An 11288-nucleotide genomic window follows, 5' to 3' on the forward strand; every position below is an offset into this window, starting at 1 on the left:
ATCAGCTGAACAGCGATGTGGTGCTCCATTAAGACTGCAGTAACTGCGCTGAGCGGGATAAATCGCCCTTTTATGAATTCACTGTAATTTAATTAAACCAACAGGGATAAACGTGTGCGGTGTCGCTCGCTAATGATGTGGACATTAACCTTTGGTTCCAGCTGCTTTGCCCTCTAAAATGTTAACAGCCCAGGGAGGGAGGGGGCGAATGCCCGTTGGAAATCCGTACGGCTCTCGGCTCGCGATGCTCCTGACACGGCACAAATTTATTACGTCGTATGTTATTTGCAGTCAAGTCGTGTTGTGATACGTCTTCATAAGCTGTATTTTATGCTGCTGCCAACATCATCGTGCCTTTTAGACCGTTATCTGTGAATCGCCTCGCCTGGTTTCTTTTCTTTTTTTTTTTTTTATGTCCTCGGCTGAGAGACTAATTGTCCTGTCATTTCCATACTAATTAATATGCATAAGTGTCTGTCTGTAGGCTATACGTTAGGCTTAGTAGACGGCACAATCATGAAAAATTGATGGGCCAGCTGTATTTTAGGCCATTCATCGGAATATGACACTTAATAATCGGCTAAAAACCTGAAGCGGGATGATTTGGAGGCAGCTAAATGTGCGGTTTTCTGAAGGCGCAGTGTGGGACTGGACTGACGGGGAGGTGAAGTCACACAGGAAGGTCCTGTCGTTCCATTAACCTTTTATAATGAAACAGTGAAGCGAGAAAGCTGGACAAATGACACAATGTTCACGTCATATCAGGGGGAACAGAATAATAGCACCGGCACACAACCCGTTATTTAAAAAGGCATCTGCTTCCCTGAATTATTTAGGACTACAGGAAGATTTTTTTTTTTTAATAACTTTTCTCTCCGACTTGCTGTGAAGAGCTAAATGAGGTCTCCAATGTCACTCTGGTAGAACTCAAGGATGAGTTGGAGGCACAGAAATCTGCCAACAACCGATAATTTGTGCTTGATTTGGCAATTCAGTGTAATAGTTTTGCACACAACCCGTCAAAACCGATGCTTACTCAGCGCTCCAACTTTGCCCCGATGGATTTTGTTACCTTTCGATCCAGAAAAGGTCTTCCTTTTAAGAATCTTGAAGCTCAGCCATACTTCAGTTTAAGCAGAAAACAAATATAATATATAAGAAAAAAAAAACAGAACAGATTGTGCCAGCTAAACCTCTGGAAGACAGGAAATAATAAGGTTTCAAGGCTTTCAAAGGCAGACAGATTCCACTATCTTTATGCAGAGCAAGTCTTTCTCCCACATTTTTGTTGATTTATGCTACTCTTAAAGTGATTCTTAAAGGGTTTGACTCAGCAGTTTGCTCCAGCTAATGGACACTCACAATGGTCCATGCATACACTTTTAAGGATTCCATTACTTTTTATGTAAATAAACATGCGATCCAAACATTTTGCAAATCGTCATTGATCTACAGTCCTGGTGATTTTTTGCGTTACATTTAGTCACATTAGAAACCACATAGTTAAATATATATTAATTGGATTCTATTTGATAATTTGTGCATGCTTGAGAAGTGAAAAAACATTTCAGGATTTATTACAAAGGAAAATCTAAAAATTGAAGTCTCGCATGCAAATCAATATTGTGTCAAAATTAAAAACTTGAACACAGTCCTGTATTAGCCTTGATATTTATTGAGAAAATGTCTATAACAGAGTTCATTTCTCTCTTACCTACAGATAAAAGTCCAATCACTGACGGATGGAAAGGAGCAAAGTTTTACAATACAAGCATATGTGAAGTCAAACGTCAAATGTGGAACCATTTTGATCTGCCACAAAAAATCTCCAACCACTGACGTTCAATACGCAACGAGAAAATGTTAAGGGGGTCTGACCACTTTTGCCGTTTAACTGTATGAATGTTAATTCACTCGAAAGCGAGTTCATTACTTAAAAAGATTCATGTAAGATAGAAATACAAAAAAAAAAAATGAATATGATCGCAACCCTTCTTTGGCCTAGAAATCAGAGCTAACTTCTTCTCATCACAGCCATATAATGAGCACAGGTGAAGCTGTAAAAGAGACCAGCTGAACCCGCTATCAAACTAATTATCAGACTGACTGATATAAAAGAGGGACAGATGTGCTTGAAATCACCCTCTCTTGTTACCAGTGGTTATGTAATGAGAAGCAAGCAGCCGTCAGTTCTCTATCAAAATGGCCTCACATTCAATAAAATTGCTGCTAGAACATTTTTTAGATGAACAAAAGCTAAAAGGTTTAACAGCTGTGGAGAAGGCTCCAGAACATCTAAGAGAGGAGAGAATAAGTAAGTATTATGCAGTACAGTGTTGCCACCAGTGCAGAGCACACTCAAAACTGGCAGGAGGTGAACTTCAGTGCATCTGTACGGAAAGACAAATGCCTTGAAGCACTTTCAGTCCAAGAAAAACAAACGACAGACTGAAACTCTGCAGAAATGACAAGAACGGACATAAAACGACCGGCGAAAAGTTTTCTTCTTCTTGATGAATCATCCTTCTGATTGTTTGGGACATCTGGAAAATTATTTGTCCACGGAAGAAAATATGAGTGCTACAATAAATCCCCCATGTCCAAACACTGTCATGAATACTGAGTGGAGTTAAAACATCTTCAAAGAGTGACTTTTTAAAGCAATGCGAGAGGGAGAAGGAAAAAAGAACTATGCATTTAGATTCTGTGTATTTTCTGACAAGACATAGCACTATTTCACAAAAGCAAAGGTGATCACAAAGGGGCTTAAATATCCTAACATTGATACTTTGGATTAATAGCTAGAAAACTCTCCAGATGTGAATAATCTTAACCTAAAAAAAAGGGAAAACTTGAGTTAGTCAGCCCAAGTTTTAATGCAGTCTTAGGAATAATCACAATGATAAAATACAGCTAACGACACAGTTTATGTGAAGTTCACCGAGAATTGAAACATTAATTTAATCTAAATTGTGATAATAGAAGAAAACAGTAGTATGCAGATTCTCAAGACCAACTTCACTAGAAAGTAAAACGATTCCTTCTGCAAAATGAACAAGATGTTGGCTTTTGATCTAGTAAAAAATAAGAACGTCTAAGCCTTGACTAATTAATTCAGTACCTTATTTTTGATCATTTCTAGATCTATAAGAGCCACAGAGTCTCTTATTTGCAACAGTATTTCTTGTGGCTAGTTTTTAACACATTCACCTCTCTCATTTTGCCATTCTGGAGGAGTATTCGACATTAATACAGTTTTGAGGGCAGAAGTGAGGAGTTAATAAAAAGCACCTTCTGCTTTCTCATTCACAGCAATCACAATGTGTTCTTGGACCCAAGAAAGTCCAGTGTTAAAACTCCGACTTCAAGTTCAAGACTTTCTAAAACACCTACAATATGGTTACAGTGCCTTTACTTGTCAAACAAAGATCTGTATTGATTAATCCTTTCACACTCTAGGACTAATAGTGTGTGAGCTTCTGTGTGGAAAACAGAATATAATTCTGAATTCCCGACCTCATGCAAAGCCTGCAGAAACAACAATTTATACAAGTTAGTATAAACTAGGCCATTTGATGGGAGGTGGCAACAAACGCTAACAAACATGATATGGGGCATTTGTAGAAATAATTCTGATAATTTAGGACTTTTTTTTCACACCCGGGAGTCGCTTGAGGTCGCCAGTCCATCACAGAGACAGACAGGGCAAACAACCATGAAATTATGAAAACCTCACATGTAAAAAATAAGCTCATTAGCTACAGCCACTAATATGAAACCCTTTTACTTGTATAAATTAGTGAGTAGGTAAAAATTACAGTTACCTAACAGTCACAGGCACATGAACAGATCCAGAAATCTGAGAAATATGTCACTTGAGTTGGTGGTTTAGAACAATCACTTTAACTTAGCTAATAGAATATCAGCATATTTAAGTGGACTCGCATCTATATTTAGAGCTACTGGATCACACAAAGCCGATTAAAAAGCAGGCACATCTGTGGGCAGCACAGTGTTGTTACACTTGACCTTGTGCCCGTTTTTTCTAATGTTCTTCCATAATTGGAGAGTTTTTAACTGCAGAGGAGCTTGATTTCAGTATACTTACTGGCCCCTAAAAGCCTGGCCAGAATATTATGGAGTATTTTGTAACCGAACAAGGTCATTTTTATCAGGGGAAACAGTAAGGCCTATTTCTCATTTTACAAAATCTATTAATTTTATTGATTTTATATACAATATTTCTTTTAAAAGAGAAAACATTTATATATCTTTATCCTTGGAACTGCTCTCATGCTGAGCCTTGAACAAGCGATAGCACACAGAGAAATATAAATAATATTACACACGGGGCCCCTGGGCCACATCACTAACTGACAGGCAGTCATTGTATGATTTATTTCCCCAATCTACTATGGTCAAAAACATATGAATATTAAACTGTTATGGGACAAAAAGGAACAAATAAATCTTGTTTTCAGATTCAGTTAAGGTTTTGTTTTCACCATCAGGCCTGAATGCCACCTGATGTGATTGAGAAAGCGAAGACAAAGCAACATTTTGCAAATTTTTAAAATTGTGTGCCTTTTAATGCCACCATACTGGCTACGCTGGCTAATTACAGCTTAACTGTTGATAACAGCAGGCTATTCACTGGCTATCTAACTATCCTGTAATTATGCACACCAGTGAATAGGGCAAGACTAAAACATAAAGTAATTGTATTACACTATTTTTCAGGATGTCAATTTTCAGGATGTCTGCTTGCAGACTCTTCTGAGATAATTAAGCCAGCTAGCTTGAGGTTCATTGTAGGCTAGTTTTGAATTATAGTGCCATGGTTTTCAAACTGGCACTAAATCATTGAAATACTAAAGGAACATCCATCCATACCTAGGGTCATATTTCCAGTGTTCACCTGGACAGGTCCATAACAGGACAACACCGAGACACATAGCATGGACAGCCATGTATACACACATAACTAAGAACAATTCAGGTACAATTTAAACTAACAGTCATGTTCTTTTTTAACTGTGGGAGGAATCCAGAGTACACAGAGAGAACCCACGCATACATAAAACATGTAGAAAGACCTCAAGCTGGGATTTGAGCCCAGACCATTTTGCTGCAAGGTAACGGTGCTACCAACTGTAGTCCCTTGCAGAACTACTACAGAAATGGGTCCTCAAAGAAAGGGTGTACATGTATTACTGTATTTTCTGGACTATGTGTCACTTTGGAGTATGAGGCACCCTTCAATCAAAAAAAAAAAGCATTACAAAGAGGAAAAAGAAAGAAAAAAAAACATACAAGTCGCACAGGAGTATAAGTTGTATTTATTTAGAAATTGTCAAACGTGACGGGGGCCTCACAGAAACTGTTGACGTTGGAGTGGAAGTTATCTGGCAGTTTCTGATGCACCAAATCCTACTCTAAATCAAGAATGGCTCCACTCTGCCAGTGAAGTGCGCAGCAGGACGGAGACGCATGTGGTGTAAATCCAGAGTGACAGACGACTGTGTGGCATAAAGCAATAACACCAAGAAGGTCAGCATGCAGTCATTTATATTATTCACCTGAATGGTGCATTCAGAAGCCTCAACAGGTGTCGAAGTAGTTGCCAAAGGCATCATAGACAGATTATCAGAACTAAAACAGCAAGTTCTTTGTGGATTCAACTGTGGACTCGTTTCAAAGGCTCTGCCCACCCTGTTTTCAACCCACAATTAGCTTCATTCACAGTTGCAGGCTGTCCTTGGTACATGTCCATACGAATTAATATTTAACGCATCAGTCAAAAACATGTCATGAAGAGGGAAAAAAGATAAACAAGTCACAACTGACAAAGTCAAAGGAACAGCCAATTAGTGAAAAAAGAAATTTTACTTATAGTTTGTAAAATACTATACTTGTCTTTACGTGCGTCGTCCAGATAAATTGCTGTCACCATGTTTTACCCACACAGCAGCCCAATATCCACAGTTGGATATTGGGCTTGGGGTTGTTTATCTTAGCCTCTTGAAATACAAGGTTTATCTTAGCCTCTTGAAATTCAGAATTCAAGCTTCTTGTTTACTTTTCCAACTTGCAATTAAACTTTTTCCCCCTATTTCATTCCCTCCAAATAGATAAAAACACAATGGAAAGAAGAAGTCAAACTCCTGTTGTGTCATTTAAAATGTCTCAACAGCATAGTGGTACTCAAAGAAAAGAATTTAATGAGGTGGTATTCGAAATGAAAAGCCTGGCAATAACTGTTACACTTGAACAGCAACAACCACTTCTTTCCAAAGAGCATACCGTTTTCCATCCATGCCGTCAATTTCAATTTCAAATAATCCCCTTGAATACAGATGCAATTAAACTCTTAGAACACATAAATTAGTGTTTTGACCCCTCAAAAAGGACGTCTGACAATGGGAAAGAAACCTGCTGCTATAATGCTTGTTGCAATTTTAAACACTATATGCATTATCACATGCTGGTGTCTTCAGATCTTATTCTGAAGAGTGTCAATTACTTTCTCCAAACAATCTATTCATACAATGAGCAAGGTTTATTCCAGCTACATTTGCATGTCCCGTACGTGCATAACATTTGTTGTACATCCTTCAATGTAGTTCTTGTGGTTATAGTCAGAAACATTCAACCCTTTTACCAAAGTAATGTTGCGATTTAGATTTCAACATTTAGTAAAAAATATTCAATATCAAGTTAACTTCTGCTGAAAAATGAACTAAGTCAAAATTAAAAACGTAATTCCGCAGCATGATTTGCTTTACTTCTGAATCGGGTAAGTAAGCAATGCTAACTTGGAGTGCGTCCTTAACCGGACAGTGAAGAAGTGGAGTAATGAACAACACTTCTCTGTCTGGCAATCCAATAGAAGACTCTGAGTTTGGAGTTTACCAGAAGCACAACACTTTCTTAAGTTCACTGTGCTAAGTGTAAAGTTTGGTGAAGAGGAGATTATATTTTTCAGGAGTTGGACTTGGCCCTGTAGTTCTGGTAGAAGAAAGGATATTTTCACAGCTCATAGTCCAGTTGACTGTTCAATTGGGGGTCAAAATTCCAACATTTAGCTGCAGTGGTTTGCTTTCTCACTGCACTGTGTCAAGCAATTCAAACTCTTTGATAAACCTGTTCACCTCCTTGGTTGTGGTGGCGCTGCATTAAGAGTCACTGAAGGAAACAATGCAAAATTCTAAAAAATGTAAAGGAAAATGAAGTAGCGTCAGATTTTAGCGGTTTTCTCTGTTGTCTTGGCGAAACACCACAAGCCATTTGTTGTGCTACTGCTAGACTGTTAGTTTAGGTTGTATATTTCCAGAATGCCCTGTGTCATATTCCGCTTCCTGCTTTCGTTCACTTCAACGGAAGTGAAACCGAGGTTTTAGGACGAAAAAGAGTTTGCTTTTGAGATGTAATGAAATAATCTACACTCAGCTTTGATAGAGCCATTTTCCCCCATCATTACAACTCGCCTTGAATATCTTCATGGTTGAAGTTTATTATACATAGATAAACATGCTTCACAGCTGAAGATACAATCATTACAGAACTCCTAAAGGCTTTATTATGTTTCAACTCCAAGCTTCACCTTAATGTGACTTTGGGATTAAATCACTGGCATATGGCTGTCTTAAAGTATACATCATGCATTGCCTGTGTTGATCTTATGATTTAATTGGCTGTTTAATTTATTTAACATCCAATTAAAGTGGAATCTTTAATCACTAAATCCTTAAAGCCTTAGGAGGGATGAATAGCTTTTATTTCAGCTGTGGATGCACAGTCGTTTCTCTATTGCAGTTTTTTATGTTGTTAGGCTAACAGCTTTATTTCTGTTTAACACTATTTTATTCAGAGACACAATTAGATAAATGTTTTTATTTAACTCAAAGGAGCTAATGTGATAGTATGCATATTTTCTGTGTCTATGATCATTCTTATTCCGTTTCAAGTGCTAACCGTCTCCTTCGGTTCAACGCTTAGCATATGCTAATTTGAATTTGAAAGAGGTTTCTCTGTTTTCCTGTAGCTGTAGAGAACTCATCCAAGTTGTGTCTGCAACCTCTGAGTAAAAAGAGGTTGCGTTTTGCTCAAAGGCAACCTCTAAGTAAAATGCTATTTCTCTGTCTAAATAAAGAAAAATGTTAAGGGTCTTTTCCTCTATCAAATGGAAAATTGATGCTTATTTAAATGGCTTTGTGATGTACTGCTGCTTAAGTGAAAAATAAACCTTTGTGACTCCAAAAGAGAACTATGTGAAATCTGTTAAATTGAATAACATAACTATGCATAGTTGGATGAATAAACACATAATTTTAAAGAAAAAAATTGGGTTGTGAGGAGCCAGAGAGAGAAAAACTAACTGGACCTCTGTGGACCCCATGACCTCTGGTCCTTTGACTTATAGTGATGTTTTTTTATTGTAGTTTCACTCAAGACCTCAAGAGTTTAACAGTATGACACTGTTTTTTTGTTGCAATATAAAATGTAGTGCATGCTTAAAGGTAAATACATCATTCATACAGCTTATGTAGAGTCTGTGAGCTGATATTGGTTCAACTGCATCTAAAATCAGGACTCAAAATATAAACTGAATAACTAAGAGCCAAGTTCACTGCCAATGCCTTAAGATATTCTCTAATCAATTATCGCTGCACAACATAAGATGAATCAAACTGATTAAAAGAACATGAGAACATTTACAAGCCATCATGAAGACAGGTTGATTGACATGTGGCTTGGAAAATTAATAATCGCGAGGATGAGAGCTGCAGAATCTGATTAGCAATAACTGTTGCCATGGAAATCGGGAGACGGACATGCAGCTCTGGAGAGAAAAACTCAGCTGGTGTAATTAAAGGATAGAAAATAAACTTGAAGCCAATCAGATTCCAATGGGTTCGTCTCAGTTAAATGCCAACAGTTTAAATGAGTTATGGAGGATGCTCGGGTAAAAAGCAAGAGCAAGTGTATCTCTTTTATTAAAATTTGCCACCACAACCCACTTTGAAAATGTTTTCGATTCGCGGGTTTGACGAGCTCCTCGGTGCTGAATGAACGCAATCAGGAGCTGTGATTAAGCGAGCAGAGAAATTTTGACAATAGAAAAGGTTGTGTCACAAAGTGTCGTCTCTTCAGAAAGAAAAAAAAAACCCAACATTTCTTGGACTTTCTGCAAGCTGCATGTCATGTTTTATTCTCTTTGATGTTCAGTGAAAATGACTGAACTATGTTTTTACTTTTCTCCTGGCTGAATCAAACATTTCTAATCACATTTATATTATTAGGATATTGTAAAGGAAAGAAACAATTCACTGACTTTGGGTCTACTCCTATACATGCATCTTTTTCTCCCATTAAATGACTTTATATCATCAGCAGCCAAGATAGTTCATTATTGGGTAGGTGGAATTATGATGATGAAATTATATTTACCATATTTTCTAGACTAAAAGTCACAATTTTTTAATAGTTTTGATAGTCCTGCAAGTATAGTAAGGTGCAACGTATGTGTTTTTTTTTTACCTCTTCATAATACATTTATTGACTGTTGCGTTAAAGCTGCAGTATGCACATTTTATGAAAATGTTTCTTACATATTACAAAACGTAACTACATTGAGTAAAAAGAAATATCGAGGTCACTGATACTATTGCAATCAAAAGAAATGCACCACTCCTGATCAAAAATAACTCATAAGAGCCAGGAGGAGGGTCTTTGTGTGGTCAATCATGCTCGTGTACACTCTGCTCAATGTGCTATTGGTGGAGAAACAACTTCTCGTTAAAGGAAAACTGTTTATCTGCAATCGTCTGTGGCTATGCTAGCCAGCATTAGCATTCGTGGTAGGCTCTACCATCAGAAAGAAGCTGTAGTAGCAGAGAGCAGGAGGAAGGGTATGAACAACATGTACTCAAGCATAATTGACAGCACTAAAACCCTCCTCCTGGCTCTGATTGCTTTTTCTGACCAGGCTGTGGATTTCTGCCGTGGGTACTCAGAGCAGTGGGAGGAAAACAGCAGAGCTCAATTTTCCATAAATTTTCTCTTATGTTACACTGTCACGACATGGTGACAGTTTTAACAAAATATGTAAAAAGCATATTTTTTTAAACGGCTTTGAATGTAAATTTATACTGACAGGTATGAGCCAAGGAGTCAACATTAAGTCTGGAATGGCAAGGAAAGCTAAACGCAAGCTGACCAAAGCTGGAGGAATGAGTCTATAAAGCATGCAGTTTCCATGAATTTGTTGAAAATCAGGAAACGTGTCACCAGATCATATCATTAACAAGGACCAGGCCCGTGTTAGAGATACTTAAGTAACATTTAAATAATTCTATTATTCAACACCCTCCAGAGTTCCTTTATATCACACAGTTTTTATTTCACAGTCTTTGCTGGAACAGCCGTTTTCCAATGCTCCTGATTCATCGCTCCTGTTGTAGCAGCTTAAACTGATTAGGCAGTCTTCAGTTGCATTAATGAATGTGTGTGTTTCTGATTACGCGAGCGCTCGTGAGTGCGTGTGTGCTCAGCTCTGCAACATGTCTAGTCTCTAAAGTGGAAGGAGCAAAGGGACTCTGAGGCCTTTTGCTTGTCAGATTTGATAAAGCTGCCCCAACCTCTCCTTGTTTTAAGGGTTATATGCCTCTTTTCAGACAACATGATCTGGACTTCAGTACTGAGGTTACTGAGGAAAGTTGTTGTTATTCTTACTCAGATTCTTCACCTCTAACTGTGGTCATAGAGCTGCTGGAGCTCTAAGCAATGGTTCCAATCCACCCCCATGTTATTTTTCTATGCAACTTGGCCTCTCTAAGTGCCCTGTATATAAATGTATTAGAAAAAAGATGAAGAGACTCACTGTGGATATGTACAAGCTGACTCTACTGCCCCCTCCAGTATACTGCCCTCCTCTATAGAAGGTAGATCCAACCTTCTTAGAGAAAGTTTTTGACATTTTTTCAGAGTCTTGTATTCTTTGTGAGCAAATCCTTTAGATTTTATGGCATCAAATCCTACTGTTTTGCAAAAACATATTGATGTATTGACTCAGGTTTTGGTAATGTTGGGCTGGCACATTTACTTCTAAACCAACATTGTCTTTATAATGTAACTTTTATTTTCAGGCTGTTTTTGTAGGTCAAACCTTAGAGGCAAGAAGAGTTTACTGGTATCAAAGCATAATTAGGTTGTTAAGGTTTTGTGTGACATAGGACCACGGGTGAAAGTAGTTTTAAATTCTTGGGGGTACTATGACGAATTTTATA

Source organism: Poecilia reticulata, linkage group LG13 (genome assembly GCF_000633615.1).
Source record: "Poecilia reticulata strain Guanapo linkage group LG13, Guppy_female_1.0+MT, whole genome shotgun sequence".
NCBI classification, from domain to species: Eukaryota; Metazoa; Chordata; class Actinopteri; order Cyprinodontiformes; family Poeciliidae; genus Poecilia; species Poecilia reticulata.